Source organism: Marmota marmota, unplaced genomic scaffold (assembly GCF_001458135.2).
Source record: "Marmota marmota marmota unplaced genomic scaffold, marMar, whole genome shotgun sequence".
In the NCBI taxonomy this organism is placed as follows: domain Eukaryota; kingdom Metazoa; phylum Chordata; class Mammalia; order Rodentia; family Sciuridae; genus Marmota; species Marmota marmota.
Window position 1 is genome coordinate 2114 of NW_026013841.1, and position 8414 is coordinate 10527.

General features: G+C 36.3%; 1 long non-coding RNA gene across 1 annotated transcript; it reads right to left on the reverse strand.

The window, feature by feature from the left end:
* Positions 1-2872: 2872 nt before the first annotated feature.
* LOC107134108 lies at positions 2873-8407 on the reverse strand. The gene is made up of 2 exons (XR_001502414.2): positions 8167-8407; positions 2873-3365 (listed from the first exon to the last, which is right to left on the reverse strand). It is a non-coding gene; the product is annotated as an uncharacterized LOC107134108 (long non-coding RNA).
* Between the last annotated feature and the right edge of the window lie 7 nt (positions 8408-8414).

The window sequence follows — 8414 nt, forward strand, 5'->3', positions numbered from 1 at the left end:
CTCTCTCTCTCTCTCTCTCTCTCTCTCTCTCTCTCTCTCTCTCTCCCCTTTAATATTGCCATGTCTTGAGCTACTTTCCTCCCCCATACCCTCCCATGATAATATTCTGATTCATCTCAGGCCCAGAGTCATGGAGTCAGCTGACCATAGACTGAACCTCTGAAAATGTGAGCCCAAGTAAACTTCTCCTGTTCTGAATTGTTTTTATCCATTTTGGTTTTTCTAATCAAAGTAGTGAAAAAGTTGACCAAAACCAAATGGATATATAAAATGAATTTACAATGAAGCCACCAATAAATTTCATTTGGGTGACTTGATTAAAAAAAAAAAAACTAAACCAAGGAAGTGAAACATCTCTAGAATAAAAATTACAAAAAAAAAAAAAAAACTGATGAAAGAAATTGAAGAAGATACCAAAAAAATGGGAGAGAAAAAATCTCATATTCATGGATTGGAAGAATTAATATTTTTAAAAGATTCATACTATTGAAACAATTTGCAGATTTAATTCAATCCCCATGAAAATACCAATGACATTCTTCACAGAACTAGAAAAATATAATCCTAAAATTCATGCAGAAGCACAAAAGAACCTGAATAGTCAAGACAATCTTGAGCAAAGGAGCAAAGCTGGAGGCAGGACATTTCCTGATTTCAAGCCACACTACAGAGCCACAGTAAGCAAAACAGCATGGCCCTGGCACAGAAACAGGCAAATAGAACAATGGAAGAGAATGGAGATGTGGGGCTCAGGGGGGCAAAAACCATGCATCTACAGTCGACTCATTCTCAACAGTGTTACCAAAACATACAGTGGAGAAATGAGAGCCTCTTTAATAAATGGTACATGCTCCCTCTCCGACTCAGCTTCCTCTACTTACTTATGTATTTATTTTATTGATATCTTCTAAATATGCATAAAGATATAATACCCTTTAGTATATTTATATGTGCACATACTGTGATTTTGTTACATTTATTCCACATTTTCTCCCATTTCCCATCCCTCCTTCCTCCCTCGGGATAGCCTTCTTCTCCACAGATCTTCTCTATATCTTTGTGATAGATGATTTCCCCCACCTTCTTTTTCCTTACTTTGCTCTAGCTGACATATGTGAAAAAGAAAATCAACCTTTGGTTTTTCTGAGCATGGCTCATTTCACCTAGCATGATGTACAGAAGCTTCCTTTTGATAGATATGAAAAATACCTACAAGTCATGTATCAGATAACATCTTGAATAAATGCTTTACATGCAAAACACTTTCAATATTATTAACTAAAAAAAATCACAAAAAATGACCATAACACAATAAAGAACGGGGCACTTCAGATCTTTACCATTTCAATATTTTGACACTGAGTTAAATGAATCCCTTATCCTGATGCACTATTTCATTTAACTATTTCTAAAAATGGTAAACATACAAAAGCAATGGAAAAATAAGGTTCACCGAGAGTTTTTGCAAAGCAATAATCTCTCAGTAATTTTCATCCATGAATATCTTTAGTTAAAATTTAGGATTAATTTACTTACCCCTTTGGAAGCCACTGGAGGAGCATGGGGCATACTTATATTGCTTAAAGATTTGCTGATGTTTTTAGCATCTATCTGAAGGATATTTCCAAGAATTGGGAGACGAGTGGAGCCTGGTGGGAGCTTCCCACTTCTAGGGCTCTGTCTCCATAGTGAAAGAAGAAGCAGTCAAGATGACTGAGTACCAGGACCATAACTGGATCCATTGTAACCTTCTCTTCTCACTGAGACAACTGTGAGCTTGAAATCAATGTAAAGCTTTTATAGTGCTCCCTCATAATTCAGAATATGTCCTATTTACATATAAAGGGCTGAGTCAGTCAACTAAAAAATTTCTAATCCCTTATGAGTGAACACTGGTCACTTGATAAAGTTACAAATAAATTCTTGCTTACTTTTGCTCTCTTTTCCAAACCTCTATCTTTGATCCTTCTGGGATAGAGCAGAGGGATGGACAATTTACAACAAGGACAAAAATAAATAAGGACACAACCTCTGGTTATAACAATGTGCAGCTAGGATTAAGGTAAAAAAGACACATTTGATTGAAAACATTGCTCAACATTCTCGGTGTTCGGACTGATGACCAGTTGGAAGTTCATGACTTTAGCGGGAAATCAACACATCTTTGACTATTATATAACTGTGTTAATGCACTATTCCAAAATCCCAAATTAAACTCCTGGTCTTTTTGAAGTAAAGACAAAGGATTTATTCTGGCCAGGGCCAAGGGAGCAGAAAGCAGAAGGTTCTGCAGCCCAAGACACTGAAGGCTGGTGGGGAGCAGCTTAAAAACAGAAAACAGAAACACACACACACACATACACACACAGAAGCAGGGCAGGAGAGGCAAGTACAATCACAAGACACACTTCATAAAGTGGAAAGCACAAGTTATATTTTTTTTTCAGAATTTGCACCTTTTTGTACATACTTAGGAAGCAATTTTGAGTCAGCTCCATAGTTCAAAGAGAGTGCAAGTGGGTGGAGGTGGAGATATCTACTTCTATGCAAGTGGGCTCATGAGGAAAAGGGGCCCAAGTTCACACTATCAGACGTCTGAACAACATGGGGTCAGCCTGGCCTAATTTTTAGATCAGCCCATAACGACAGTATTTAATTTGTGATACTTCATTAAACAATAGGATAGTTTGTGTTTGAAAATAAAGTCTTTTAAATATTTTAACAAATTGAACTAACATCACAACTGCCTAAACATAAAGTAACTATATAATTTATATATTTTGGAAGACCAAACATATGTCAGTAGTTAACTAACATAGAATTTACCATTTAGCCCACCCTCACCCATTATAACAAAATATAAGGAGCAGAGGACAGGGATTGTTATTTTTTATTTGTCAAATGGGTTCAGGGAGATTCTAGGAGAACAAGGAAACACATACAACTCACAGGATAGAACTGAAATTTAAATGAGCTCTCCTTAGCCCAGCATGGTACAATGTGGCTTCCACCATAGCTGCTTGAAACGTCACTCTAGAAAGGTGGAGCAAATGCCCTAAACATTACTCTGAATGTGCACTATACTGACTGTCTTCATAAATCAACAAGATTTCATCAAGTCAATACCTAATGTTGTGCTCCAAAGATAATTGGGTCCGAGATTTCATGAAAAGGAAGAGAAGTAGATAGGGCTTTGCCTTCCTCCATTACTACACAGGTGAAACATTCTAAGCAGAAATGAGGAAGATCCAATCTCAGAGAACTGAAGGGGAAGAACTTGAGAAATAGTGTATCATCTGTCCTCCAGTCACTCCCAGATGGAAGCACTTCTGTTGCTGTTCAATGTGTCCTTGTCAATATGAATTCTGAGGAAGAAAACATGAAACAAATCCCATTCATACAACCTACAATAAAATGATAAACTATTGAGGAATAAATCTAACCAAGGAAGTGAAACATCTTTATGTCTTCACAAAACATTGATGAAAGAAATTGAAGAAAATGCACAAAGAAGGAGAGAGAGAAAAAAATAGAAATATCTCTCATACTCATGTATTGGAATAATTTGTACTATTAAAAGGACTATGAAACTCAAAGAAATTTAAGGATTCAATGCAATCCCCATGAAAATCCCAGTGGATTTTTTTACACAACTGGAAATAACAGCCTTAAAATTTGAATAAAAGCATAAAAGACCCTAAATATCTAATAACATCTTGAACAAAAGGAACAAAGCTAGAGGCATCCTAATTCCTAATATCTAGACACACTACAGAGTGTTAGTAAGCAAAGCAGCATGAAACTTAAAAAAAATGAAAAAGGTAAAATAGACGGAAAGAATAGAGATCCCAGAAATAAATTCAATATGTGTCAAAGTCATTAAAGGAAGATCTGATGCTCTAAAACTGCTGGAAGAATATACAGGGGAAATTCCACAAGATACTGACAGAAGCAATATTTTTCGTATATGACCCCAAAGCATGGGAAACAGAAGCAAAAATGCACAAATGCATTACATCAAACTAAAATTATTATACATCAAAGTGAGCAATCAACAAATTGAAGAGACAACATATAGGATGGGATAAAATATTTGCCATATATTCATTTGACAAAAGATTAATATCCCAAATATATAAAAAACTCAAAAAAATAAAACTAAAAACAAGTGGTCCAAGTGAAGAATGAACAAATTATCTTAATGGACAATTCTCAAAAATGCCCAACACATATGAAAAAATGGTCAGTATCATTAGCTATCAGGAAAATAAAAATTAAAAACTATAATATAATGTGAAATCCCTCCAGTTATAATGACTAACATTAAAAAAAACAAAAAGCAAATAAATCAATAGCAACAACAGTAATAGAAGCTCAAAAACCATAAAAATGAATTTTTGATAGAATGTGGAGAAAAGGGAAGTCTCATGCATTATTGGGAGAAATGTAAATTACTATAGCCAATATAAAGACAGTCTGGAGGTTTCTAAAAAATTATAGGTCTACCATACGATCCCAAGTGGTGTGGTCAGCTTTTCTGTTACTATGACCAAAATACCACACAACAACTTAGAAGAGGAAAAGTTTATTTTGCCTCACAGTATCAGATGTTTCAGTCCAGATAGCCAACTCCATTGCTCTGGGTTCAAGGTCAGGCAGAAAATCATGGAGGGATGGTTCTGGCAGAGGGAAGCTGCTTGCCTCATGGTAGCAAGTAATCAGAGAGAAAGAGAGAGGAAGGGGTCACCCCCAACGACCCACCTCCTCCAGTCAACCCCACCTGCCTACAGTTGCCACCCAGTCATTCAAACTAAGATGCACTGAGTAGGATTCTGCTCTCACAAACCAATCATTTCATATTCCTGCATTAAAACAAGAGCTCTTGCTCTCTCTAAGGGGTGAATAGACAAAAAAGAATTGCTAGCTGGCATCCTCTTCCATAGTTTCAATTAACTGCATTGGAATAATTCTTTCATTTTTGATTTAAGAATTTTTTGCTTATTTTTTTTTTTTGCTTTATGTGCTACTTAGTTTGTATATGTATGTGTATCTACACAATTTTATCCCTTTTTCATTTTTTATGACTTTTTTATTATCATTTTGTTATTTTGCACTGTTTTATTTTTTGAGGGTTAGTGGATTTTTCAGTCATTTTTTTCTTCTTGTTACTCTTTCTCCCACTTTATCTTTCTAGAAACCAGATACCCTTATTCTTTTATTTTTTTTCCTTCCTTATGGCCTCACTTGTTGTTTATTGCTTTCTTTCTTTTCACCTTTTGAATATTTAAAACTTTCTTTTGTCTTCATAACCCATTTTCTTTTTTCTTAATTATTATATTTTTAAAATCTTTTGAACAAATTCATTGTATAATCTCCACCCCCACCATACATGTTGCACTTATTAGTACTCTGGACACCATAATTGACATCTGGTGTTTACTATAATGCTATATCTGGATTACTGTTTTTTTGCATTGCTGTTGTTAATAGTTGATCCCGGTATTTTTGTTTGTGTTTGTGGTTATTTGTGTCATAGATGCATAGTATGCATTTATTTTTTTTTAAATATGAATATTGTTTTGCTTATTTCCTTCTTTTCTCTGTGGTGCTGGAAATCTAGTGTGACACTACAGGTTCACAGAGCTGATACTTTACTGCTGAGTTAATACCCAATCAGCTAAGAGAGAGTGCACTTTGTTCTACCTAGAACTTAACTCCACTCAAATATCAGCAAAATTTCAACAAAAAAGAAATAGGAAATAATTGTACATTATGAAGATTCAAAAGAACAAGTTTTTAAAAATTAAAAAATGGACAGGCCCCAAGTAGAAAAGACTAGGGTGAGTCTAATTTCCTACTAATGGACATTTACTCTAAAAGCAACAACAGAAATAACACAAGAATCATGGACACCACATCCATAAAGGACCTCAACTTAGATTGCTCCCACACCCTTTTGGAACATCCAGAGTTTTGAAGTCTAGAAGAGCAATCACAGAGGATATTCTACATATACCCTTATGTGTACAACACAAATGCCCAGCCTACCAGAAGGACCATACAGTCTTGTGAAAACTGCAGAGAAGGAGATCCTCAAGTTCTGACAAAATATATGTTTTATTAAAGTAAACTAATCATCACCAAAGAACTTCCACATCTAGTCCATAGCTGGGGTGGGGACTGAGTCTCGTTCCTTGCACTTTCCCCCGCAACATGGTTACTTCCCCCCACACACAAACTCTCAGGCCATGATTCCCTCTGCCCAGCCTCTGCCCATCTGTCCCTCACCAGCTCCTCTGTGATTTCACTCCAGTGCTGAGTACCAGCCGGGCCCCCAACAGCAACCCCAGCCCCTGGAAGCAGAGAAAATGGAGCAGGAGAGAGGAGATCCAAGCCAATGTGTGTTAGGGAGAAAAGGAGGAGGGAGATGAGGAGCAAGCGAGGGAGGCTGGGAGAGGGACATAATCATTGATTTTTGAAATAAACATTGAGTTAAATCATTGCAGCATCCACTGATCAAAATGGGGATCAGAAAGATTTGGTTTTTTGAAATTTAGAATTTTCAACTACCAAAATCTAGATAAACTCTTTATCCAGAAAAGCAATAATTTGTTGTGTCACTTACAGAGCTTTCGATTCTAAACCAACAAGTTCTGGCTCTGAATCTGATAGAACCATACGCTCTTGTTTTGGACAAAATAAACTTAGATGCTCATTAGCTCATTCACTTTATTCCCCATGAGATTGTTGTGGGATTTTCACACAAGATACAGGGTGGCATTCAGCAAAAAGCAGTGTTTATTAGTGCCAGCATCGGCCTAGTGGCTTCATATCCAAAGGCTGATCCCTGAAAGAAGGAGTTGCCTTTATGTATCTCTTGTTACTTCCTCTTTTACTTGCCAGCTCTTTTTCTCCCATGCAAGGTAATACACATTCTGATTGTGCATTCTATTTCTACAGTAGAGTGTTGCAACAGTGTTACAACATTGTGGAATGTGGACATTCATACTGATAGTGCCTTGTTATTTTTCCTTTGTTATGAGAAAGTCCCTACCACAAGATGAGCATCTCTACTATCTTCCTTTAACCCAACAGGCAATAGCCTGACCCTTTCTCTCTTTATAGAAACAAACAATAACCCAGCACACCAAAAAAAGCACTATTGATAAGGGCGTTATAGCAATAAACTTTCACATCAAAAAATATTGATGTTTCTAAAAAATAACCTAATGGGAGTTCATAACCCACTTGAATCAAATGTATGAAAGATGATATGTCAAGAGCTTTGTAATGTTTTGAACAACCAATAAAAAAATAACCTAATGGAGCATGTCAATAACCTGGTGACATAAAAGCCCATCCAGGGCCAGGCCCTCTCCCACACATATCCGTTTTCCTAGAAATAACAGAGAGAGGATGGTGTGAATACTCTGAACAGTATATCTCTGACTGGACAAACAGAATGCAGAGTCACTATTAAATGAATGATCAGATGGATGAAGAACAAATATAAAGCTTGGCTGATTAGACAGAAGGATGGACAAATATTTTATCAGTATTCTTCATTCAACCAATAGTTACTATCAGGTCTATACCAAGAACTTCATTAACAATGTCCGCATTACAAGTGTTCTTTTGATATTTCATGTGTCCATCAATCTTTTCCCAGAAACACACACTCATTTTTAGATAACAAGTAGTAATCATCCTAGGTCAAATGTGATCTTCCCATTACATTTTTTTTGTAATTGTGCCAGGCAGTAGATTCTTGTCCTCTTTGGTTTTAGTAAGCCACAAATCACAGATTATTTGAGTCATTAATCTCTATTTTCTAATCTGCTAAAATGTAAGTTTTATTAAGGGAAGGCTCAGTCCTTTGAACAGTGGAGATGAATTTAAACTTCTAGGAAGAGTTGTGGGGAATGCACGTGTACTCTGTAGCTTTCTTATTTTGGAAGAACTAGGTTAATTCCCAAAAAGGCTAACTAATCTGACCCAGTAAAAATGTATCCTGACCAGGAAAAATGCATGAGCATTAGGCATATTGCTTTTGATCATGTGCAAAGAACATTTCAACAAGCCCCCAAATAAGCCTTCTGCAAATTTAACTGATCTCATGAAGGTTTTTTTCCCCCTGAAGTGCTACCAGAAATAAATTCCTATTACCTGTTGAGAAAGGCAAGAAATAGTCACTCTTCTTAAATTTGCCACTCTTATCCAGGAAGTGCGCAGGGTCAAACATCTCTGAGTTGGGGAATTCTTTGTTATCCTGCAGGACAGAAGTCAGTGATATTATTATGGAAGTGCCCTGAAGTGAACAGACACAGATAAACCAAGTTGGAAAGAAGTCATGGAGCTAGAGGAAATGTTGGAATTTACTTAGTCCAAACATCATGATCGATAGATAAGAAACA